The sequence below is a fragment of the Lissotriton vulgaris genome, chromosome 5 (genome assembly GCF_964263255.1).
Source record: "Lissotriton vulgaris chromosome 5, aLisVul1.2, whole genome shotgun sequence".
Taxonomy (NCBI): Eukaryota; Metazoa; Chordata; class Amphibia; order Caudata; family Salamandridae; genus Lissotriton; species Lissotriton vulgaris.
In genome coordinates this window covers 453,775,335-453,803,169 of record NC_141693.1, presented here as the reverse complement: position 1 = coordinate 453,803,169, position 27,835 = coordinate 453,775,335, and the positions used below count along the sequence as shown (strand labels likewise).

Here is a 27,835-nt window from a genome sequence, read left to right as displayed (position 1 = left end):
GTTCTTTGGGGGGAAAACCCTTTGCAAAGAATCCCATCTGCACTTTGTATGCATTATTTTGTCAATTGGACAAGTTCATAGGGTTAATAGCAGGTTTTCTCAATTCCTAATCAACAACTAAATAGAATTTGTGTGACACAGCTTTTTCTGCTGCTGCAAAGCACATCTCAAGTTTCTCATTATGTGACATCAAACTCAATGTTAATTGACATTTACTTAACATGTACATAAGACATTAGCACATCATTTAGTTTAGGTTTTTAAACTACAGCTTCAGAAATAGTTTCCTAACCCTCTGCAGTTCTCATCAACCTCGTTCTATAAGAATTTCTGGTTCTAGATTTGTTGAAAAGTACAAAGAGTGGGTGTTGGGTTGGGCACATCCCTAGAGGTAAGTGCAAAGCAAGAGTAGAGACTGAAATCCAGTCAGGAAAGATGGAGCAGACAGGTTGCACAAGGAAAGATTTTGCAGCAAAACCAAATCTTAATGAGAATGTTTGGACAGAATTGTATTTATGCAGTTAGTTACAGCAATCTAACATTTTCAATATGATGTGTTAACCTAACATCCAAAACTGGACATAGATCAGGACAGATTAGGTAATTTATATTACTTATAAAATGGATTTGATAGAATAGACGTGATGAAATATGGATACTAGCTAGGAAAGCAAGCAGCATGCAGAAGTTAAAAAATCTAAAACTTGTAAATGACACATGTGTTCTAGGACACATACTATTTAAAGAATATTTGTAGAAGATGATTTTGAAGTCCAGTAGCGAGCCAGAGGCCCGACTGAAAGATTGTAAGCATTTCAAAAGAATTAGCCTAGCAGGCGAAAGGCACAGCATTTGGAAAACTCAAATGGTGACTTAGGTGTTGGCAGAATGTTGAGTTTATAAGAAACAATGGTTATGCAATGGTGCTTAATGAAATAGGGGAGATAGGGTCCTGGCAAGATTGTTAGAGGCCAAGCCTTTGTTGGTTTGTATGTTAGTATTAGTAATTTGTACAGTACTCTGTTTTTGACATTTATGTGTACTATTTACTGGGGTTCGTGGAGGTGGGATTGTGCTTGGGGACCAAAAAAAGTGTTTGGGTAGGAGAGTTCTCAATTTTATCTTGTGAAGTGTATGTATAATTAGGTAGGATGACCAGAAAAACTTCAACAATCAACCTCCTGAAAACCAGTGAGTTCATGAGCAATTTCGTAGTGTTGAATGGAATCCGCAAGCAGATTTTTCATAAGTTCAATTTTTGGAAGCATACAGTATAAGATATAATATGGTAAAATTGAAGTTGGATGCATATTTAAAGTGGATGGAAATATAGTAGCAACTACAGATAAGCCTCTTTGAAGTATGTTTGCCGATAGGCACAAGAAAGACATTGCCCATCCTGTAAAAGAGGAAGCATACAATAAGAATATCAACTAGAAAAGCTACTGTCCTTTCTTGTAAGTGAGGAACAAGCACTACGGGGCAGATGTACTAAGCATTTTTATGGTCACAAACGTTCCGTTTTGGCTAATGGTACCATCAAAATTCTTTTCAGATGTACTATGCCCATTTTAGGAGTTGAGAAAGCTTTTCCAACTTCTAAAATGGGCATATGAACAGATAGTGATTCAGTATCTTGAAGGGGTGTCTTGTAGGTATTCCTTTAAAAAAATCTAACCATTATGCAATGTATCAATGTTTTGTGACTAAAATCCAGTCACAAAAAATTGAAAAGTTGCCAAGACCTCAAACGAAATGGTAACTCAAACACAAAAGGGAAGGGGTTGAGGAATAGGCAACTGCTAACTCACTCTCTGAAAAACACTTTTCTTTTTTATGCAGTCCTGTTTCTTTTGAAGAAAGTAGGAGCTACCAGGATGAGCCGTAGGGATATTGTTCTCATCCCCCTCACCATGCGTGGGAGGATTGGGAGAGGAAGTAAAGCATTGTCAAAGATCCCTTACCAGGTCATCTATAGCGTATTGACCATGGCCTTTGGGTGTGGATACCTGGAGGCAAAGCTTGGGCATTTTGCGTTTCTGGGATGTGGAGAGCAGGTCTACTAGTGGCACCCCAAACTGGAAGTACGTTTATAGGATTATAAAGGTTGAGTTGATTTGATGACTTGATGATGCCTCCTACTGAGCAGATCTACAAAGTCATTATCCATGCAGCTAAAATGCTCTGGTAGGAGCTGTATGTCAGGTTGGAACTCCTAGATGGCCTGCGCAAGTGCCAAGAGTTAGGGAGACTGCATTCTGTTCGGTAACTGTAAGCAGCACATGGGCGTCATGCAGTTATCTCGATGAGGACTATCTTCCCTTGAATGACATGGAATAGGGCCTTCCGGGTTAGGCATACGATCAACAGTTTTAGGTAATTAATGTGGCGGCCCACTCCCCCTGCAAAGTCATGTCATTGAGATGCACACTCCAGCCTGAAAGGGAGACGTCTGTGATAATGGTTGCCTGTTGGATCAAGTCTGAGATAGGCCTGCCCAGCAGCAGGTGGTTGACTAATAACTTCAAACCCAAGGGCCAGAAATATGAAGCCATTTAGTGGTTGCTAAGTTCACTAAATCACAGGGTATGTGACCGCTAAATGTCTTAAACCCATTTTGAGATTCAGTACTTATTTACCAAATTTCAAAATGGGTTAAGAAAAACACACTGGATTGCAATTTGGAAAGTATTGTATTTAGGGAGTCGTTTCAAAATGTATTTTTTTATTTTTTATTTAGAAGTTTTCTATAGGGCTGACAAGACCCGAAGGTAGCAGAGCGCTTTACAGTAATGGGAATGAAAAAAGAGAACAACCTGACATGTAACAAATAAAAGCGATCAACGAAAGACAATTTGGAAGGAGGAAAAGTTCGGGCAGCAGGACTTCTTGGTAACAGGGTTCAGAGTTACCACTTAGTTCTGGGGAGGCTTGCTGATCCTAGTTACCCACAACCTAGGGAACGGGTAAGGAACAAGGATTTAAGTTGGCTCTTGAATTCCGCATAAGACGGTATGGTTCTGATGTGGGGGGGATGGAGTTCCATATTTTGGGGGCATTTCCTGTGAAGGCGCAGTCCGCAGTTCTCTTCTTTCTGGTTTTTGGTAGGATGAGCAGCAGGGAGTTGGAGCTTCTCAAATTTCTAACTTGGCCTGCTTTTTTGAACTTGTTTGCCAAGTATTCGGGTTTGCCGGTATGGAAGGCCTTGTGGGTTAGGCACGCCGTTCTGAAGGTACTGCACATTTCCACAGGGAGCCATTCGAGTTCTTTGAGTGCCGGGGAGAAGTGGTCGGATTTTTTGCAGCCTGTGATCATTCTCGGAGCCGCGTGAAGTATTGTTTTTAGTGGGGCCAGGTGCGATTTGGGGATGCCTATTAGGATTGAGTTCCCATAGTCAAGTGTTGATAGCACTAGAGATTGCGTGGCTAGTTTGAGGTCCTTGTTGGGAATGTAAGGTTTGATTTTGTTCAGAAGTCTGAGGTTAAAGAATGCACTTTTCGCCGAGTTCTTGATGTGATTTGTCAAGGTTAGTTTGGGGTCTAGGGTGAAACCCAGAGATTTTACGGAGTCAGCTAGCGTGAGATTACCTTTAAGAGCATCGATCGACTTCAGCCACTTGGTGATTTGAGGATTGTCTTCTTTGTTTGAGATGAGAAGTGTTTCGGTCTTGTCAGGATTGAGTTTCAGGTGATTCTTTGTCACCCAATCTTGAACATCATTAAGGACATCCTTTAGTCTGTGGATGTCATTGAGAGAAGAGGTTTCCAGGTAAATCTGCGTGTCATCCGCGTAGAGGTGGAAGTGGATGTTGGCATTCCTGAGTAGCTTGGCGAGCGGTTCCATGTAGATGTTAAAGAGCTGAGGAGAGAGCACTGATCCTTGAGGGACACCCTTATTGACTTGTTGGGTTTCGGAGGTGAAATTCTTAATTTTTATTATTTGCGAGCGGTTATGTAGAAAGGAGGAAAACCATTTGAGTACTAGCTCGCTGAGGCCAGCTCTTACTTGAAGGGTCTTTATGAGGAGCTTATGGTCACTGGCTTGTGACAGTAATGTCAGTCACAAGCCATTGATTACTTATGGACTCCTCAAAGGAGGAGGGAACCCATTCACAAAGGTAAAGAATTCCCAGTAGGATTCATTAACGCTTGTGAATGAAAAAACGTTTTTTAAAGTGGGCAGCAACCATGGCCAACTACAACAAACGTTTTCCTATATGGAAAATAGACTGCATTAAAAACATGTACCTTATTTAAATGCAATCAAGGACATGATGGCCTGCTGACAAGAGCAGGCCACCATCCCTAAGTCGATATCCAATAATTCATTATTATTAAAGAGGTAGATTTAACTGTGACTCACTACGAAGGGTGATTTCGCGAACTGACCTATTAGTATATAGATCAGTTCACAAATCAGAAGCGATTCACAAAAAACGGGTACACAATCTGTAAACCCATGTTTGCCTATTTTCATTGTTTAGATGTCTTTAACCAAATTAATCTGATATATCTATATATATCAAAACAACTAGAAACTTAAAATATCTATTGATGTATTCAGACAGCATTCTAACTCTACTCCTTTTTTCATACCTTTCAAAAGGACTAAAAGAAAGGTGCACATTCTAGGATCAGGCAAACAGCTCAACACAGCAAAAGAAGAGTCACTTTGAAGTCATGGCACCACCACAGTTCCATCATGCAGCACAATGATAGTTGTGCCTTAGCCCTTTTTTATGTCTATGAAGGCAGGTCTAAACTAAGCACTCTGCTTCTACTCCATTGACCCTATCACATAGGAAGTGAGAGTTGTTTAGGAATTTAATGAAGATCACTCTCACATAGAACTGGTGTTACAGGCAAGATGCGCTTTCCGCTCCTTCAGAGAATTGTTGGGATCACGCTGGACATTTGTAAATTGTACAAGTCTTCTTTATTAGCAATCTTGTACAGCTCAGTGAACAGGTAAGAGCACAAGTCCTGCCCTGCATATAAATACTAGGAACAATATTAACTATTTTAATTCTGCATTCTACCTACCTACCAGAATGTAACATACAATTCCTCTTTACTACAAGAATATTATTATTTGCAAACAATAAATAGAAAAGCATGCTCCATAAGGTATGGAAGCAGAGGATATTACAAGAGGGTTCCCCTTATTTGAAAAATAGGGCTCTTTGCATCGACAAATAGATGCCGTGTTTCCCCATAAACCACTGTTTGCATAACAAAAGAATTGGGCAGGCTTGGAGGCCGTGGACAACTAGAAGATGGCAATTATGAAGGCACAGGGCATTGGCTAATTTGCTAACAGGCCGTTGTAAAAATTCTAGATTGGTTTACAAATTCCAGGGGATCTTAGGCAACCGTTGCACAAATGGGAAACTCGCCTGCAGCTCCTTGACTGGCAAAAGGTTGCATGGCTATGTGGATCCATGCTACTGCTTCTAGTTTGCACTATACCCTTTCTGACTTCCCACTTTAGTTTTGTTCTCGCTCTCAGTCCTTAGAAGAATTGCATAGACTTCCACAATTTTTCTATACTGTCTATCCATATACATGCATTGGAATTGTGGTTATTATGTGCTGAGATCTTACCCAATTTGAACCAATACTAGTGGCCAAACATGCTTCAAAATGCATCATTTGGCACATATCTTCCTACTACATTATTTTAATGTCAAAGCCTCACCTATGTTACATTTTAATTCTATTCAGGTTTTATAACTCGTAACTCATCGGTCTTTGAAATGTACTTTTTTGCCAATGTTTATTTCCAAAGCAAACTCTGAAAAATACCACACATTTTCTACAAAGGTATATTACATTTTTTTTCAAATTAAATATATATTTATATTATACCATATCTTTGTATATGAATGCTACTAATCCAAGATTTCTTGTGATGCCCCATTTGCTGCAATGCAACAGAAATGCTTCCGTGAGAACCCGGCAAATCCCATATAAAGTCATCTTTATGTTTTGTCCAGTTTTGACCAGAGTTACAGGCCCAATCCTCTTTATATGCTCAAATGGACACTGGCACTCCCTATAGTTCCCTACCGATAACCCCTAAAACTTCTAAGATGTCTTTAATTTTTTCAACCACTTAATTTTTTTTATGAAGCACACTGTCACAGATATTCCTAAAAAACACTTTGAGAAATAAGCGCATATTAATAAATACAAAGAAAATGCAGTGTGCTCCAAAACTCAGTACTATCAAGTCGAACAATCCTAACACTTGTTATTTACAAAGCTGTGAAATTGCAGACGTGATATGAAGTGCTGTATAAAAGCAAGGACTGGCAAAGGCAATAGGTCTAGCCCCAGCTGTCAGCCATTTGGATTTGACAATGAGTTTTTCTAAATGTTTTTGTAAACCTTTATACAAAAAAAAATGTAAATGCTACAAGTACATCCCATGCTTGCGCACACAGAGACAGCAGTGATAACAATGTTTTTGTAATAACATTTCACAGAAACATTAAAAGATGGCGTGTGCATTCACCGATGGCCATCTTTAATGTTTTATAGAAGCATTCAAAGATGTCTGCCAGTGTGAGCACATGAGCACAAACGAGATGCCATCTTTAAATGGGATTGAAGCTCATTCAAAGATAGCCACCCTTGTGTTTATATATGCATGCACACACACACACACACACACACACACCCACACACACACACACACACACACACACACACACACACATACACGTGTTACCATCCTTGTGGGGACTATGTGTTTTCACCAGCCTTGTGGGGACTAACCCTTCCCAATGTTTTAAAAATATACCAATAATAGAAAAATGTTAAGAAAAAATTCATAATACAGGATCCTGCTTCAATTTTACAAATATGTTGTTATTTAGTCACGCGCACAGAACCATCATTGTGGGGACTTGGACATGTGTTACCATCCTTGTGGGGACCTACTCAATAATTCTCATTTCTGATTGAAATCACTCATTATCTAATAGATAAATGCTATTTTTCAGTGCCATACATACATAACATGATACTTTAGTCAAATTTGAATAGGTCACTATGTCCTAGGTGCACCTAGAACAGAGATTTGTCTAATAATGCATTTTACAGTAGAAAATGATCATATATATAAAGTGCATGGACAGGGATTCACGGATGTTTAGCCTATTACTGAGTGCACACAAACATTAAGGAATATGAAAACAACACATAGTTAAATTAATTTAGAGGCTTAAGATCCTGAAATGGGGTTAGATGCCAAAACCAAGTTGCCATCTGACCACCTAGTTGTTTTTCATCAGCCTCACCAATTGGCACCATCTACGTATGGCTGTGCATTAATAGTCCCCAAAGAGATGGCAAGATATTATAATAATATTCTAGAGCTGACAGAGTAAGTGTATGATGATGATAATTTTCAAGCCCCCACAGAGATATTGCATGATTAGATTGATGCCCAAGTCCCTACAGATATTGTGGTTTTGGTGTATGATGATAGTCATGCTGCAGTTCATGCAGAAATAACACTATTACAGTAATGCACAGGTCCCACAGAGATAGTTTGTGATTATAGGAATGCCCAGGTCTCCACAGAGATAGTGTGGTATTATAGCCATGTTCAAGTCCCCACAGAGATAGTGTGTGATCATATTCACGTTCAAGTCCCCACAGAGATAGTGTGTGATCATAGTAATGTTCAAGTCCCCACAGAGATAGTGTGATCATATTCACGTTCAAGTCCCCACAGAGATAGTGTGTGATCATAGTAATGTTCAAGTCCCCACAGCGATAGTGTGTGATCATAGTAATGTTCAAGTCCCCACAGAGATAGTATGTGGTCATAGTAATGTTCAAGTCCCCACAGAGATAGTGTGTGATAATAGTCATGTTCCAGTCCCCACTGAGATAGTGTGTTACTATAGGAATGCCCGGACCCCCACAGAGATAGTGTGTGATTATAACCATATTAAAGTCCCACATAGAGAGTATTATGATAGTGTTGTTCAAGTGTTGTAGAGAAAGTGTAGGATGAGTCATTCTGACATTCATTCAGAATTCGTATAGCGCTTATAGTCACTCTCAAGACCCCGTTGACAAAATGTGTGATTATATTCATGTTCAAGTCCCCTCAGAGATAGTGTGTGATTATTGTTATGTTACAGCTCTGCAGAGATAGTATGTGATTACAGTCATGTTCAGGGCCCCACATAGAGAGTGTTATAACAATGATGCTGAGGTGCTTGCTGTTATAACAGTCATGCCGAGGCTCCTGCAGAGGTAGTATGTGATTATAATGATGCCTAGGTGCCTGCTCAAGTAGTGTGTAGTTACAGTCATGTTCAAGTGATGTTGAGATATGTTGTGATTATACTGAAGCTTAGGTCCCCAAAGCGATAGTGCGTGATTAGGGAGGCCCACTAAGATGGTGATTATTGACCTATAGAGAAAGTGTTTGATACATGTAACTTCCAGTCCCTCTAAAGACAGTCTGTTATGATATACATGTTGATGTCCCTGAAGAGATAGTATGTGATGACAGTCATATTCAAGTCCCACAAAGTTAAAGTATATTGAACCCACGTCCCCACAGAGATAGTGTAATTATAGATATGCCAGGTCCCCATAGAGATATGTGTGATGAAATTCATGTTCAATTACTAAAAGATAGCGCTTGATTGATTATGTTGATGCCCAGGTCCCCACAGATATATTGTGTGATTATTGTGATGTCCAGGTCCCCACAGAGATAGTGTGTGATTATAAGGATGCCCAGGTCCCCACTTAGATAGTGTGTGATTATAGGGATGCCCATGTCCTCACAGAGATAGTGTGTGACTACAGGGAAACCGGGTCCCCACAGAGATAGTGTGTGTTTATATGGATGGCAGGTCCCCACAGAGATAGTGTCTGTTTATGGCGATGGCAGGTCCCCATAGAAATACTGTGTGTTTATAGGGATGGCAGATCCCCATAAAGATATGTGTGATGATAGTTATGTTCAATTACTCAAAGATAGCGTTTGATTGGTTATATTGATGCCCAGGTCTCCACAGAGATAGTGTGTGTTTATGGGGATGGCAGGTCCCCACAGAGATAGTGTGTGATTATAGGGTGCTAGGTCCCCACAGAGATAGTCTATAATTATAGAGACGTCAAGCTCCCCACAGTGATACTGTGTAATTATAGAAATATCCAGGTCCTCACAGAGTTGGTGTGTGATTATAGCGTTACCACAGTCCCCGCAGAAATAGTGTGTGATGACAGTCTTGTTCAATTCCCCACAAAGGTAGCGTTTGATTGATTATATCGATATCCATGACCCCACTGAGATAGTGTGTGATTATAGACTTGTTCAAGTCCCCACAGAGATAGTATGTCTCCACAGTGATGTCTGTGATTATAGGTTTTATGAAGACTTAAACAGATAGTCATAATCTAGTGGTTTAGCAAACTAATGTAGCCACTTCAACAGTGGCAGCTGCTCCACTAAGGTGGAAGAGCGTCGCCCCACTGCTTTAAAGCATAAAGAATGGACCGTATTATCATTTTATTTTTAGTATTCCAGTTGTTTGACATGGTGTTTCTGGTTGGCTAGGGTATGCAGGTATGGTAGGGCAGAACCCATCAGTCTAGTAAGGGTAAGATAGTAACACATCAAAGACAACCCCTGGCAGAGCAGTCAGGCTTATCCCAGAGGCAATGTCTAAAGCGTTTGCACAACGCACTAACACAACAGTGACACTTTAGGCACACCATAAAAAGCGACTCCACACAAGGTTACATAAAAATATCTTTTGTATTATTTATTTTTAAAAAGTTAGACCACAATCACATAAATCACTGTGCCACTAGGCACTTTGTCATGACATCACATAAAGTCATACACCACTTTTGCCAACTTTAGTAAATACTTATAAGTGAACAGCACACTGAAAACATAAGGCCTAACATTACAGTTAGTGCAATCAAGACAATAACGATTAGTTGAACATGTTTCCGCTTGAGCCGGTGTCACCAGTCTGACAGGTCAATCTTTTAAGATAGTTGCTTCCAGCTTTGTTAACATCCAACTACATCCCCTCTACATCCCCCTGCCTCCTTCTACATGAAAATGCTCCACTGGTTCCCGTAGAAACTGAGAAAATGCCAGGAATGACAGAGACGCCCTACGGGGCAAGAAAACGCCAAAAGATCTCCTGCCTGCACGACGGGGAGAGAACACAGTCTATGGGTGCTTGTGCTCACCAGCGTGATAGGGCCACTGGCCTGCACTCTCTGCAAGAAAACACTACCGGTTTCCATGGAAGCAGGGGAACGATGGAAGTACAGGGGTGATCTGCGGGGTAAGGAAACACCAAAGGATCTTACTCCTGGAGATCAGCCCAGTGGGATGTCTGTTTGTTGGTGCGAGCACACTATCCCTGGGTGCTCGCACTATCTAGCGTGATGGGTCCACCTGCCCCCACTATTCACAACAACGGGCCAGAAGCCAAGGGGAGCCAAATGCCTCCGGTACAGCTCCGTAGTGTGGCATGGGTACGAATCTCTTCATGTTTCGCTGCAAGCGGCCTGGTGCAGCTGGGAGGCTCTTGCCTTCCTTAGCAATGCCCGCCACCTAGGGTCTCACATCTGCTGCGTGTGGAAGCATCTGAATGGACACGTGAGGCTCTGGTCACTTGCGGGTGCGGCTGGGCCACATCTTCTGACATCCAAGGGAACTCCCGGGCCGATATTCCTTGCTGCTTGGGCATGGCCTCGCAGCCATGTAGCAGAGCCCCGGCTGCTGGCCCACATAAACAAAGGCAAGCAATACGAGAGGGAGAGCGTTTTGTTCCGTTCACCTCCTCCTTCTCAATGTTCAGGCCCTAGATGAGGGAGCTGTGCTGCCCATGCTGCAGGGTAAAAGCGCTCCTGTATGGGGTTAGCACAAATTGAGCCAACTCCTTGGGCAACAGAATTGAAAACGCTTATCATGCGCTATTAGCAAATAGGGAGGCAAGCACTACCTCGTCCCTGGAGACACTGGGGCAGAGAACAGGGCACAGGCTGGCTAGCATGAAGGTCCCTTAGCAGAGAGGCAGTCACTTCAGCCACCCAGCAGGCAGCAGGTTAGTTTCACAAGAAGTTATTCACAAACGGCGGTTCCTCCTTGCACACAGCAGTCATTGGGTAAGTGCCCCACATAGTGTCTTTTTATTTTCATGGGGTTATAGCCCCTGTATTTATAGTGCCACAGTCTTTGTTCTGAGGGAACTTCAACCACATATTAGAAGTGCACAACACTGCCATTCATATTGAAAGCCTTGGCCCCAGATACACCACAGGGGGTGGAGCCATTATTGTGGAAGGTAGGCACAGACCTATTCAGGTGCATGTGCAACTCCTCCCACCACACCAAATGAATACCAGGCCTATTCAGGTGCAAGGAAAACTCCCCCTGCCACTCTAAATTCAGGAAAGGTCTATTCAGCCTAGCACTGAGTCACCCACTCAGGGCAGGACACACCTCAACTACCCCAGGGACTAGAGAGAATGCACATCCCTTCTCTGTCAGTCAAAACCAAACGGTCAATACACATCAGGCAGGCGCAAAAACTCATAAGCACACATAAATACCCACTTCTAAAAGTGTTTTTTCTAACTCTGTTTTCACCAATAAGCAGGATTTATCACTAGCATGCCTGCCCGCTACGGGCCCCCAATGTTAAAAACTGCCTGCCTTTCCGTGGTGGCGTTGCCGCCACGGAAAGGCACATCCCAGCCTGCATACAAATATGGATGACGGTGTCTACCAGACCAGATTGCCTACCTGTGGAAAACCGGCGGACAGTATTCCCGTTCGCTGAGGTCCCCCCAGCCATGGTAATGTGGCGGGGGAAGTTAGAGGCGGGCGGTGTTTTTTTGCGGGTGGATCGCCACCGCCATACGGTCAGTGGCAATCCGCCCGTTATCATAATGAGCCCCTTAATATTCCCTTGCCACGCAAAAAACCCATACCCACCCTAAGCCCTAAGAAATCCCTTACGATCCAAAAACTCATACCCACCCTAACCCTGAAAAATCCTTTGTCACGCAAAAACCTATATTCACTATAAACCATAAAATATACCTTGCTACCCAAAAACCTATACTCACCCTAAACCATAAAAATATACCTTGCCACCTAAAATCCCATACCCATCCTAAACCCCCAATATTCCCTTGGCACCAAAAAACCCCAAACCCATCATCAACCCTAAGGCACAACTTAGAATCCAAAAACCCATAACCGCCCTAAACCCCAAAAATCCATTATCACCCAAAAACTCATACCCACCCTAAACCATAAAATGTCCCTTGCCCCCAAAACCCCACACCCACAATAAACCTTAAAAATTCCCTTGTGACACAAAAACCCATACTTAACTTAAACCCTACAAAATCCCTTGCCACCAAAATCTTAAACCCATCCTAAACGCTAAAAATCCCCATCAAACCCACAAAACCCATACCCACCCATAACGCTTACAATCCCTTACCACTCAAAAACGACACCCACCCTAACCACCAATAATTCACTTGCCACCCAAAAACTCATACCCACCATAAAAAATCCCTTGAGTCCCAAAAACCCATCCAAACACTAAAACCTAAATTATTCATTAACACCCAAAAAAAACCATTTCAGCCTTAAACCCAAGATGTTCCCTTGCCACCCAAAACCCAAGCCCAGCGTAAACCCTAAAAAAGCCTTACCACTCAAAAATCCATACCCACCCTAAACGCTAAAAATTCCCCTATCACCCAAACACCCATACCCACCAGAAACCATAACATTTCCCTTGCCCCCCAAAAATTCAGCCCACCCTAAACCTTAAAACAGCTCTTATCACCCAAAAACCCATATCTACCCTAAGGCAAACCTTACAACCAAAAAACCCATAATCACCCTAAAAATTCCTTATCACCCAAAAACTCATGCCCACCCTAACCTTAAAAATTCCCTTACCACCCAAAAACCCACACCCATCCTAAATGCTAAAAATTCCATTGCCACCCAAAAACCCATACCCACCTTAAACCCTAAATAAATCCCTTACCAAACAAAAACCTACACTGAATGTAATCCCTAAAAATTCCCTTGCCACCCAACAACCCCATACTCACCCTAAACACAAAATGTTCCCTTGCCACCTAAAAACCCATAACTACCCTAAAAAACTTTACCACACAAATATACCCACACCCACCCTAAACCCTAAAAATTCCCTTGCCACCGAAAAACCCATACAAACTATAAACCCTAAAAAAATCATTACAACCCATAAAAAACACACACTAAAGTCTAAAGGTTCCCTTGCTACCCAAAACCCCTACCCACCCTAAAAACTAAAAAAATCCCCTACCAACCAAGAATCCACAAGAACACACCCACCCTGAGCCCTAGAAAATCCCTTGCCACCAAAAATCCCACACCCACCCTAAACACTAGCAAATCCCTTGCCACCCAAAAACCCATACAAACACTAAACCCTAGATGATTCATTACCATCCAAAAACCCATACCCACTCTAAACCTTAAAAAATCCCCAACCACCCAAAAATCCATACCCTTCCAAAACCCCAAAAATGAATTTGCCACCCAAAAATCTATACCCACCCTAAACTCTGCAAAATTCCCTTGCCACCTAAAAACCCTTTCCTGCCCAAAACCCTAAAAATGCCCTTGCCACCCAAAAAACCAATTCCCACCCTGAACCCTAAGAAATCCCTTACAACCCAAAAACCCATACCCACCCTAACCCTAAAAATGCATTTGCCACCCAAAAGCCCATACCCATCCTAAACCCTAAAAATTCCCTTGCAGCCCAAAAACCCATACCCACCCTAAACACTAAAAAAGCCCTTACCTCCTAAAAACATATACTCACCATGAACCATAAAAAATATCTTGCCAACCAAAATCCCACGCCCACCCTAAACCCTCAATATTCTCTTGGCACCCAAAAACCCATAACCACCCTCAACCCTAAAGATTCATTATCGCCCAAAAACTCATACCCACCCTAAACCCTAAAGATTCATTATCACCCAAAAACTCATACTCATCCTAAACCATAACATTTCCCTTGCCCCCATAAACCCACAGCCACCCTAAACCTTAAAAATTCCCATCAAACCCATCAAACCCATACCTACCCGAAACTCTAAAAATCCCTTTCCTCTCAAAAACCTACCCCTACCTTAAACCCAAAAATGTAGCTTGCCACCCAAAACCCCATACCCACCATCAAAAATCCCTTGCCCCCAAAACCCATGCAAACACTAAATCATAAATTATGTTTTACCACCCAAAAAACCCATATCAGCCCTAAACTCTATATGTTCCCTTGCCACCCAAAACCCATGCCCACCCTAAACCCTAAAAAATCCGTTTGCACCCAAAAACTGACACCAAACCTAAACCTTAAAAATTCCCTTGCGACCCAAAAACCCATACACCCAGTAAAATCTACAAAATCCTTTGCACCAAAAATCTTACACCCACCCTAAACTATAAAAAATCCCTTTGCCACCCAAAAACCCATACCCAGCCTAAACCCTAAAACATCCCTTACCACCTAAAAATCGATACCCACCCTAAATGCTAAAAATTCCCCGAACACCCATACCTATCAGAAACCGTAACATTTCCCTTGCCCCCAAAAATCCACACCCACAGTAAGCCTTAAAAAAAGCACTTTTTTCCTAAAAAGCTATACTCATGCTAAAACCTAAAAAATACCTTGCCAGCCAAAAACCCATACCTACCCTAAACCCTAAAAATTCCCTTGTCACCCAAAAAATCATATCTACCCCACACACTAAGGCAAACCTTATACAGAGAATGTAAAGCTGATGATGCTCAAGCCAAAACAGAGATTGTGTGTAGTTACTCGAATGCTCAAGTACCCACAGAGATGGTGTGTGACTATAGTATTACCACTGTTGCCAAAGAAAATGTGTGTGATTCATGCCCAGGTCCACACAGAGATAGTAAAAGATTATAGACATGCCCAGGTCCCCACAGAGATAGTGTGCGATTATAGACATGTCCAGGTCCCCACATAGATAGTGTGTGATCATAGACATTCCGAGGTCCCCACAGAGATAGTGTGTGACTATAGAGATGGTGAGGTCCCCACAGAGATAGTGTGTGATTATAGAGATGTCATGGTCCCCACAGAGATGGTGTGTGACTATAGTATTACCACGAATGACAAAGAGAATGTGTGTCATTACAGACATGCCCAGGTCCCCACAGAGATAGTGTATGATTAAAGACATGCCAAGGTCCTCACAGAGATAGTGTGTGATTATAGACATGCCCAGGACCCCACAGAGATAGAGTATGATTAAAGACATGCCCAGGTCCTCACAGTGATAGTGTGTGTTTATAGACATGCCCAGGTCCCCACATAGATAGTGTGTGATTAATGGGATGCACAGGGATAGCACACATTTATAGTGTGTGATTATAGTCGTGTACAAGTCCTCACAGAGATATTGTGCCATTATAGTGATGTTTAAGTGCCCACAGTGATAATGTGTGATTATAGTCATATTCAAGTCTCCACAGTGATGTGTGTAATGGTAGGTATGTTGAAGAACCCATACAGATCGTATTAGTCTGTTGGCTTATTAAATGAATTAATGCACTTGAGGGATATGTGTTTGACCACTTTCTCACATGTGTGAATACTGGTGCTCCCACTCAGCCTTTATTCCTTCCAAGGTCTATAAAATAAGTATTATTTACTTGGATAGCAAAAAAACATATGGTATTCAGCAACACGATATTCTCAGGTGTGAATATGCACTTTATGTATGTACATGAGATGATATGATGTGATATTAGTGGTACTCAAGCCACCACTAGAGATAGACTGGACTTATCCCATATCTATGAATCCCACTTCATATGTAGCATTAACTGATTTAAACTGTGTTAATCCAGGAAGGTTAACACTTCCTTAAAAATCCAAGTATCACAGTTCTCATTTTCTTTTCTAGCCCCCATTTATCAACTCTAGTCTCCATTAGGAAGATAAAACTGTATTTCTGATTGCAATAAACTCCCCATACTGATTCACTCTGACACTAGGATTATTACAAAAGAGAAATTGAATTAAGAACTGGCACATCCTTATAATTTTGGTTTCTATCATTCAAGAATTAAATGGTCCTCTTCTCACAAAGCTCTTCTATCTCTCAGAGTATTCCTTATACCTGCTCTTGGGGCTCTTTCTAGCTAACCAGGCTCACAATTAATATATATATATATATACTAGCTTTCCCGCCGTGCGTACCTGCGATCTCCGAAGAAAGGAAATTCAAGGAAACTCGTTATAATAATATTCAATTTATATTGTGTAATTTTTATTGAAACTTATTCCTTTTAATATGGAAAACATTTCAAAGTGCTGTTTTAATTCTATTTATTTATTTGAGTGCTTGTGGATACACGATTTTTTGTTTTTCCGTCTGGTGCATACATCAGTATTCAAAAGATTATGAGGGCCCTGGGGGGGCCGATATTTAAAAATAATGTATGCCAGAAACCTTCGGGAGAGTGTACTCAACAACTTCCCAAAGTTTCCTGGCGATTGGATGACTGCTGTTTTAATTCTATTTATTTATTCGAGTGCTTGTGGATACACGATTTTTTGTTTTTCCGTCTTGTGTGTACATCAGTATTCGAAAGATTATGAGGGCCCTAGGGGGGCGATATTTTAAAAAAACTATGCCAGAAACCTTTGCGGGAGTGTACTCAACAATTTCCCAAAGTTTCCTGGCGATTGGATGAATGCTGTTTAAATTCTATTTATTTATTTGAGTGCTTGTGGATACACAATATTTTGTTTTTCCGTCTGGTGCGTACATCAGTATTCAAAAGATTATGAGGGCCCTGGGGGGCCGATATTTAAAAAGTATTTATGCCAGAAAGCTTCACGGGAGTGTACTCAAAAACTTCCCAAAGTTTCATGGCGATCGAATGAATGGTGTTTTAATTCTATTTATTTATTTGAGTGCTTGTGGATACACGATTTGTTGTTTTTCTGTCTGGTGCGTACATCAGTATTCAAAAGATTATGAGGGCCCTGGGGGGCCGATATTTAAAAAGATGTTATTCCAGAAACCTTCGCGGAAGTGTACTCAACAACTTCCCAAAGTTTCATGGCGATCGAATGAATGGTGTAGTAATGCATAAAGGACAAACAGACAGACACACATACATTCGTTTTTATATAAGCTAGTCCATTCTTCATGTGAGAAGTGGAATTTTTCTATTGTTAGAGGCATAATGTGGCATTGCCTCAAACCAGCACCACTGGCGATTAGGAAGCACTCTGGAATCCATAAAACCCAGGTTGCAATATATATATGCACATAAACCTTGTTTAACATACTATAAACATTTACTGTGTTTGGGAGAACACATTCTGTAAGTGGATTTCCAGAATGGAGATAGCAGTCCTTTGTGCAAGACTAGAAAAAAATCAAGTTGGCAGTGGTACATCCGCATTTTTATAGGAAGACACATTCTCAAAATATGCCCAGGTGAAACCTGGGAAACTTTCACAAAGTTGAAACATCTATTTGTTCAGCCTTTTATTTAGAGTGTAGAATAGAAATTCTTACACAAGGCTTAAACATTCTCAAAAGTGACCATGTCAGCTACAAATGACTCTCAGCATGGATGGTCTCGTTATTGAAGGGCAAATCATATACAAGAGTCTTACAAATTGTATTCCTGTATTGAGCTGGTATGCTCATAATGTAAGAGTAGAGAAAGTCACTTTGCCTGACATACAGCTGTCTTTTTATGGTAATAAAAACCTCAGAATGTGCCTAATTTAATTATAGGAATCTTTCATAATGTTAATATTTTTTTTTTTTTGCGGATTGAGTGCAAATGTTGTACTTCGGTGTGTGTAGGGTATAAAACGAGGCTTCCTAAAAGAAGCTGGTGAATCCTTTGTTCAGGAATACAGAAGGAGAATTTGATAGTCATTCACTAGCTGTTTTTGTGAGAAAATAAATCTTAAAAGGAAGCTTGTGACGCAGTACCGTCCTAGAAGTGGCACAGTGAAATCTGCAGAGTCCCCAGGAGATTGCGATCCGTGTTAGGTTACGGCTGATACAGCTCAAAATTCTTCACCGGGTGTACTACCCTCGCACCCTACTGCATTCCTGGGGTGGGTGTCAGTATGTCTTGTGCGCGCGCGGGTGTGGGGGGGAAGGATCCTTCTACCACATACTGTGGGATTGCCCGGAGATTGTCCCTTATTGGACCAAAGTCACTGATATAATGGCAGAGGTGGTGGGCTCCCCGGTTCCGAAGGAGCCCAGATGGTTACTCTGAATGATTAAAGGGCCCACTGATTGGGCCAGGTATGAGGAACTCTGGCTGGCAGTAGGAGTTGCGAAGCAGAACATTGCCAGGGCATGCGGGGTGTCGGCCCCTCCACAGTTGGACCAATGGGAGCGGGACCTGGATTGGTGTCAGAGGGCAGAGGAAACCATTTACAAAAGTAGGGGGTGCCCGAAAAAGTGGAAGAAGATTTGGGGGCCCTGGAGAAGATACAGGGGAATGGGGGTGGTCTGGGGTAATGGTTCTTACACTGGGCGTTCTGTTAATGATCGAAAGTGACTATCCCATGCATTGAACACTCCTTATTTGTTTGATGCAATGCGACCAATGGATTCACATGTCAAATGAAATGAGCACTGTAATAAAGAGTTTAAAAAAATATGTTTTTGGTGTGGTGCTATCCATAAACCCCATTATTCCAATAGTGGATGCAGCAAGAGTTACTTCTCATTCTGGAATTTATTGGGCCACTCATAATGAGTGTATTAAAGTATTCTAAAAAAACACCTTTTTTGTTTTAAAACATTCACCATGTTATACCTTTTGATTCAAGACTACCCAGTGTTTCAATGACAGCCAGCGATTATTATTTTTGCCAAGGGAACATTGCACCTCGTTCACAGGACACTGGGACAGCAGTCCTTTTCTGATGTGCAGGGTGGCCCAGTAGTCGGCTGTCAGTTAATAACAAAAGTACACATTAGGCCCCATAACCAAAATTATTGTGCCACCTGCAAACTCTTTGAAATGACCAACTGAGCAAATATGTGTTAACGGAGATTTCATATTCTGCTGCTCCAATATGATAAAACGTCAGAGCAGAATATCTAAAAGGAGCTTTTACATTACTGTTGGACATTCCCCCATCCCCCAAATAAATAGGGTAAACACATACCTGCATGCCAGGCTTTGAAAACTCCACAAAAGTTCAAGAGAAAAATTCAACTTTATGTTGTTAATAATATTATGTGTGATACAAGCATTTTCTGGATATTATGTTGTTAGAAACATCTATTTTCATATACATTTACGCATTACACGAGGATATAACATTATGAAAATAACAAATCTGATATACTAAATAAAATAACTCAAACTATTAAAATTCAGATAATGCATACAAACCATAAAATGTATGGTGTAATCAGGGATAATATCCTAAATAAACAGCTTCACATATCTGTATGCCATACATTAAATACCAGGGGCCTCATTGACAACTTTTTGGTGCAAGGCAGTGCTGCAAGGCTTGTGGCTGTGCTGCCCTGCATCAAAAGAAAAGGGCATGAATGTGCAGTATGTAGGAGTTCTGGTGCATTCCTGTACTCTTTCACTGCACTTGCACACAAATGGCTGCCTTGTGCCAATGCATGCACCCTTACACCATGATGCATGGGTTTGTGCATTGTAAGAATTATTATTTTTGTGCAAGAAGATGTACCTCCCTGCACAAAAACAATCAATGGAAGTGTTTTGCTCTTTCTATGTGGCCTGTTCTTTATGCCACCCCTGGGGAGGCATATGGTTTGACGCATTCTCAGATTTATTATATGTTGTAAATTTTGGAATGTGTCAAAACGGCCACCAAAACGCCCAAGGCACCCCTCCCTGATACAGGTTGAGGCAACGCAGCAACCTGCGCTGCCTTACACCATATCTAAGAGGCCATTAAAAGCCATGCAGGGTAGCATTGCATGGCCTTGGAGATATTGGTTTGCACTCTGCGCCACTGGAGCATCAAAAAAAATGACACTCCAGTGGCCCACATGGTTTGTAAATAAGCCCCCGATTCTTAGTTGCCTTTTAACTCATGAACCCATGTTATGCAATACCTCAAACTCGGTACCAGCGATCTCTTACAGTAAAGCTGAAAATAGATGCCAAAAATCCTAGTTCCATGATTAGAATGTACCAAATGGATCAGGTACTGGGAAGTATTCATGATAGATACTGAAATTTACCACCACTTTTTTAAAACTTGCAACTATTTCAATAAATTTGGAGACTAGTTGCTCATTTTCTAAACTTGTCTAAAAGGTTGCAGGAGCGAGTAGTCAATGCTTACTTCAGAAGATTTTCAAGAAATTAGAAGTTAAAAACACTATGAATTATAATCACACACAAACTCAGTCTCAGACTGCATTATATTTTTTAACATGACCTGATTTAGAGGAGGGGATTTAGAATAAAAACCTCAAAATGCACCATAGTACCATGTGACTCATAGTATCCGTGCTGCCCAGTAAACATTTTCTGATGTATCAGCTCAGACCGTGTCTCTCTACACATACAAAGTGTCCTGCAACGTAAAATGTAAAGTTGGCCATCCTAAACACCATACTTGTAAAAGTGCAGAATTCTTTAGAAGTTTGAGAACAGCACAAATTAAATGACTGTCCTGTTGGATACATCGCATTTGCTTTTTTATGCCTTTTAGAATTCCAAAACTTGATTTGAAAGCTTATTGAAAACAGTGTCCAGTTACACGTACAGCATGTGTTTAGGTCCATAGACATCCATCGATGCAGTTGCCCATGTTTTATGTTGCCTAGTGGGCAGCGCACAGATCCTTTTCAGTGCATTATAGGTGATATACTTTTGACAGAACAATATTTGATGTGGAAAGACCAGTAAACAGAAATATGTTTTACTAAAAGAAATGCTGCTCGTGGAGTGTTCATGTAAAGGGGTCAGTTTATGACAGATGGCAACATTTAATTACTGAAAAGGCCCCACTCCAAAAAAATACATTTGGCATGCCGTCATCATTTGTGCATAAACTCGTGAAACACTCATTTATTTAAGCCAGAGTTACTGACATTGTCACTGCTGCTAGAAAAACCGGCTCCACTTTGAAATGAGATACATTAATTTTGTAGGACATCTGCTTCCGTAGCAAGTTAGTGTTTTTTAATGTAAGTCAAAAATAAGGTGACATAACTGTAGAAGCCTCCTTGATGTCATGCTGGTGGGCTGTGCTTTGGTCCAGAAGTCTGCAATTCACCTACAGACATTTGCCTAAAAAATGTAAAGCGCCCGTGTACCTTCGGGTCACGCTATATAAAGCTGCAAACATTAACTTGGGCGAGAGGGAGGAAGGGGCTCGGCTGTAGCTGGGAGTGTCGAGACCCAGGCACTTTGTCATGCAGAGCGCCCCTGGCAGTGACCCATTCACACCTGCTGCTCCTCAGCCTCAGACTGACAAAAGACGCATTCCCCTGCAGATCGTCAGGAGGGGGAGGGGTGCGGCACAGGATGGGACCCAGGTGAAGTTCATTCTTTTGCAGGGACCGACGGCGAGAGGGTGCTTTAGTTTTCAGAACTGGGAGAAGTGGCATTTGAGCACGCTACAAGCTCACTTCGAAATCCATTGCAAAAATCGAAAGTAAGCCATTTTTAGGAAAATAAACACAAGTCTACACCTAGAAAAAGCACACGCATTTAAAATCTGTAACTATTTTATTACATGATACAATCTATACTCCTTTATTAAAAAGATGATGTTTCTGAAAAATATGTACTGCTTTTGCTTTAGTCGTGATATTTCCATGATTTGAATTGTATCTGTAAAATGTCTGTATATAAACGTTTTCCATTACGCATTGTAGGACTGGTTTCTGGATGTAGGTTTATAGAAAGGCTTTGCTTTTTGATTTGGAAGATTAGCCCTTAGAAGCTGGAATATCAAGCATTTTCGTTTTACTCTTTATATTTTCGAGCTTGTAGTTTAGCTTTTCAGATTTTGAACTACAAGCCTCAGAATGCAACAAATGAAATATAACACAAGGAAAGTCTGCTAATGGATAACTTGGTCGCTCATAATCCACATGCTTCTCACTCTAGAATACCAAAAAGATGCTGTATTTGGTTAAATTAACCCATTTTAGCTAGGAATGAGCACGGGTTGGCAGATCACACCATTAAACTCTCAATCAATCAATAAATGCTTAGTCAAATTTAACACAAAAATACGTAAAGCAGTAAAATCACCAAAAATACAGGGGCAGATTTACAAGAAAGTGACACATCTGTACAGATGCGTTACTTTCCCGGTGCAACCCTGAGAAACCCTTGCGCCACCATGGATGTGCCGTATTTACAATACGGCACAACATGGCGCAAGGATTGACAAATGCGTAAAAAATTCTGACGCATCTTTTGGGTCAAAATTCACGCAATGCTGGAGTCGTGTCGCAAGCATGACGCAACTCCAGCAAAGCATTTTGAGGCCTATTCCCACTAGCAGGTGTAAGGTTTTGACGCAGTGGCGTCCTAGAAGTGATGCTGTGAAATCTTGTACAAGGCTTTCATGCGTGGGAATGCCCACCCTGCATACATTAAACCTGATGCAGGTATGAGGTGATGCAGGACTTTCCATCATGACAAATCTCCGTAGATGCGTCAAATTGTAAATTGGCCGCATTTTTTACACCGCCACTGCTTCACAAAAGTGACGCTACGCCAGCGCAAAAATGTTGCAAGGGGCCTGTAAATCTGCCCCAATGTATTTTTGTTACATTAAACTCTCAAAGTATCCCATTCAAGGAAAGAGTAGGCCGGGGTCACTGTCTCCTATGTCTGAAACTAATGTTCATTAAATGCAAAAGCAAGTATCTATGACAATTTTTTTTTCACTCACAGGCCATTAGAGATACGAAACAAAACAAATCAGTTACAAAAAATATATATTTTACTGTTTGACTCGTAGCTCCTACATATTTTCTTACATTTAAAGTGTCATTAGGCTCTGAGGGCATTAGAACACTTGTACATTTATTTATTTATAAAGTTTAAAAGAGATTACACTAATTTCGTAATCCAGCAGTCCCGTGCTGATTTGAGCTCTTTCTACTATCTAAGTTGCAGTACTTCTCTCTTCTATCTCAAATTGTGTACTTGTGGAAATGATTCTAGCCACATGAATGTCTAACACAAACTCCTCCCTAATTGCAAGCTTACCTCTTTATGTAACTTTTGTAGCATGCACAAAATGTACTTTCCCAACTTTGTCCTACTCGGCAAAACCCTGGATTTACATGTCAACCCCAGTCAAATCCTTAAAGGACTCTTGCATGACCTTTTAAGCACCCACCCTCCTGCCTCACTCTCCCCAGCCAACCCTTGGCTAACACAGTTGTTGATGACCAGTCACCTATGGGCCCTATACTCTCTGTCACTATAAGCAACAGGAAAGTTCCCTCTTATCTTCTTGTGAGAGGATGCACCTTCGTCATAGCTTGCTTCATGACAGTCTTATGCTACCTGTATATGGACACCAATCAAGACTTGACTGCCTCCTTCCTCATCACTATCTTCCATGCTGTGTCAGTGTTTAAGGGCTGCCTGTCCCAATCAGCAGATTTCTTATGTGTGCCTGTTGGCATCCTATCTGCCTCCCTCAGGATGGCAAAGACTCCAAAGATGAGAGCAACCGTAACCCATAGATATCCATAGGTTCTCATTTATGGGACCTGAGTTGCCTCCAAGTCTTCACTTCTGCCTTTTCCACCGAGGGCCATTAGCACTTATCACTAGGAATTAACACCATATTAAGGTGAAGGGTCTCCCTACATTGGACCTCCTCAGTTTTGCCTCCTTCCACAGGCTGTGGGAAACACCCAGAGGGGTTCTGCTATGTTAGGTCCCGGAATCATGCCGGAGGCCCTGCTCCTCCTCAGTAAAGGTGAATGGTGACCCACAATTGCTGGTAGCTATGTTACTCAGTCAGTAGCTGCCTGGCCTGAAGGTTGCTTGTCCCAGCATTTCCAGCTCTTTGGTCAATCATCAATGAATGACAGTTCACCACAGTCGCCCTCCTCTACCATCCAACACCATTCTGACAATCCTATCAAATTTAAGTGAGGCAGTGCCTGACACTTGCGGACCCACACACAGGAGATCCACTTCAATCCTCACTCCATGCTCACCTTGTTGAAAGCCAACAGAATCAATAGAGGAAGTGCTGAGGGACTTGAAAAAGGTGAGTGCTATTAAAAGAAGCACTGTGATAGTTGAGTATATGGCATATTTTTGGGCTGCATAAGAATTTTGTTAGCTACTTAGTGTGTTTTGGCTGTTTTTGGTAATGTGTTGCAGTTGCATTTATAAAGTATTTCAATCCACTTATTTGGCACCAATTAACTACAATAATATATTACTTACTCACTTATGAGGCACCAAGGTGCATTTTAAGAGGGGTAGCATACTAATTCATGGAAGTGTGGTGTCAAGTGGCTTAGTTGAATAGTGTTTCAATGTCATGCATGAGAACCATAGTTGTGTTTTTATCTTTTTATTGTTGCTGTGCATTGGCATGTACTGAAGCTAAAGGAGAGAAAGGACAGTGAAATAAAATGAAACACTCACTATGACTAGCCTAATTAATTCCGATGGGATCTACAATTGAAGTTACCGTTCAGCATCGGAAATATGGGTTCTGCAATACCTCCAAAGACCTGAATTTCCCCCCCAGCGACTTTGCCTGCTGAAAGCAGGGGTAGTCCCCCTGAAACTCTGTGGCATGAGGCATTACGAGCAATTGGATGATGTGTTTTTGATTCCCCTGGTCGCTCTAATTTCTGAGTGGCTTTTCCTATAGATGGCTCTGTAGGTAATGAAGTTAAGTCTTAAAGGCAGAGCATCTGGCAATTGGAAGTCAACAGAGCGCTGGAGGACAGGGTAGATGTGGTCATGTAAATGGGTTCATTTCAGTCTTCAGAGCAGTCAGAACAAGGCCTGGACTAGTGTCTTTGCATCATCAAGAAGAGAAAGGGCGAGTGAAATAGAAGCCAGGTGCATGTGAGGTAAATGTGGAATGCAGAAAACTTCATAATAGAGTATGTATGGTGTATAAAGCATTTATTGGGACTTAGTTCATTTAGGGAACATGGGAAAGGCTGCAATTGATAGTCACTCCAAGGTTTCTCACTTTTGTCAATATGGGTGGTGCTGCACTAAATTCCTGATTTCAAACGCTTGTAGACCAGTAGCTCTACCAATTGCTTCATGTTAAGATAGAATCTCTGTTTTGGACCAGTTTAGTTTAAGGTGAATACTCCGTATTGGTATTGACTTAAGTCAGTGGTCTAGTCCTGATGTTTCCAGGTCCCCCTGTTGTTTCAACTTTAAGATGACCTACATGGGGTCAGTGCACTTTTAGCACATTAGGTTGAGGATATTGAGGAATTTAGGCAGTAGTCTCAGGTAGGCATTAAAAGGCAATAATGTGATGAATGAGATTTTAGCAACAGCCTAATTAATGTTGACATATGGTGATGTGAATTGAGCAGCAAGATTATGCTGGGTTTAATGGAAAGGTAGGATGAGAATCAGTCAGAGGCTAAGTTCGTCTGGGCTTACTATAAGGGAGTGGTGGTGAACTCTGTCAAAAGAAGCAGTTCGAACCAGCAGTGAGAATTCAGCAACTCTGTTCCTGTCCAAAGAGGTCTTCACATTATCTGAAATGGAAATCAGAATTCAGTTGGTGCCTCCCAAATGGTGGCCAACCCTGGCATTGTGGTTGTCCCCGGCATCATAATGGCTACAATCAGCACATTTTGTGTCTTCTTGGCCAGCCACTGCATTATTGCACAGTGCTATATTTTGAGCATCCTTGTCATTGTGCTGGATATCACTGAGATGTAATGGCAGGACCTGGGCACTTGAGGAATAATCTGTTCATGCATGGGGTTTGTAAATTTGAGTAACTAAAGGATATTCCTGTCCCCTGACAATGCGCTTAATGTACCATCCTGAATTGTAGAGGAAGAGTACGGAGCAATCCGAATTTTTAGAATAATTATAGCTCCAATTGGAGCCCTTGTTAGTAGTGGAGCGGAGCGGAGCACTGAGCACTTTGTCCTTCAACGGGACCACAGTCACCGGCAATCTTTGCACCAGGAGGTCCCTATGCATATCTGCCGCTCCAGGTGGCGCTTAAGAGCGGTTGCAAGCTCCCGCAGGGTGGGAGCCCTTGTTTGTAGTGGAGCGGAGCGGAGCACTGAGCACTTTGTCCTTCAACGGGACCAGTCACCAGCAATCTTTGCGCCAGGAGGCACCTACGTAGGACGTGCACGGGCTTACCGGGGCGAAGCCCTGGCCAAGGGCGGGCCCGTTCTCGCCTGGAGTAGGCTGGGCTGGGCCACCCCTCGGACACTGATTCTACAGATTGGAAGGGGCATGTTCTAGCTTTCCAGGTACTGTAGTCTCATGTTATGTTATCCCATTGAACAAGCCCTACCGCTTTTATATTCAATCTGTTCCTTCCATGGCATTTACTTCACGGTCATTTGATTCTGGAATGAACAAGCGCAAGGGAGTAGCGGGTACTTTGGACGCCTTCCTCACCAGGGCTGAATCAATGCTTACCCATGAGATTCAGCTAACAGAACGCCGACTCTCTTTAGACCCAGTCTATGGCACCATCATTCTTTATTTGCAAATAAGGATACAATGGCAACAGTGAAGCATTCTGGGTTTCATAACTGACCACAATTGCTTTTAGCAATGTTCTAAAACCACTAACAACATATAGACCCAAAATGTCAAAATTCAAAAGCTTCATGTCAATAAAGGGTTATTTTATTAAATAGAGAAACGGGTCATTTGAATGAAAAATACTTTGATAAATATAGTGCTGTGCAGCTTTTACTTTGAAAAGTCTGTTTTCATGCTGCTAATATGTGTTTCTGTTGAGCAAAGTGTATTTAAATGCAAAGTGTGGCTAGGACTATGGCTTGGCATCTTTGTATGAATCTCATCATGACAAAGCAGTGCATTTTTAAGTCTGGCTGAACATACATGTGGCATACTCAGCCATTCAACATCATGTAGTCAAATTTTGTTTAAGTGCACGTAATCAAATCAGTTCCTACAAAAGAATTCCATAATTGTCACAATTCTAACATAATACTTGTAAAGGCAGAAATTCAAAAACTCTGTTTAACCCTGTAGTCCTAAAAAAAGATGCTCGGGAACTCTGACCTACTGCAAAGGTATCAAACAACTTGGCACAATGGCAATTTGCGCATCCCACACTGTCCCATGTCACAAATACCTGGTGCTTGCTATATTCTCTGCATATTGTTCTGCTCATTAAATCACTCAAAATAAATATTATTATGATATTCGAATATATCTTTTAATAATTCACTAATTTTATAAGACATCCCTTGTCTGTTAAAAATATACTTCCCCATGCTGCAGGCATAACATTGCTTCCGTTCACTGTATGCAAGAACGTAGCCCATAGCGCAATATAGCTCTAGTCACTCCCAGACCTCCAGCCATTATCTAAAAGAACATATTCCATAGTGCATTTTAGTATGTGAACAAAGGCAACGCAACACAAAATCTCTGAATTCCTGATACAGGCATTGATGCCGCAAGGTTATTTGCAAAAAACGATCAGATCAGTTTATATCCTATTTCAGTGCACTGCACCATC

At 41.5% G+C, this 27,835-nt stretch overlaps 1 protein-coding gene across 1 annotated transcript in view; it reads right to left on the bottom strand.

Moving 5' to 3' along the window:
- The window catches only part of LOC147711065 (protein-arginine deiminase type-3-like), a 361,895-nt gene that overhangs the window by 75,828 nt on the left and 258,232 nt on the right, over positions 1-27,835 (bottom strand). The window lies entirely within an intron of this gene.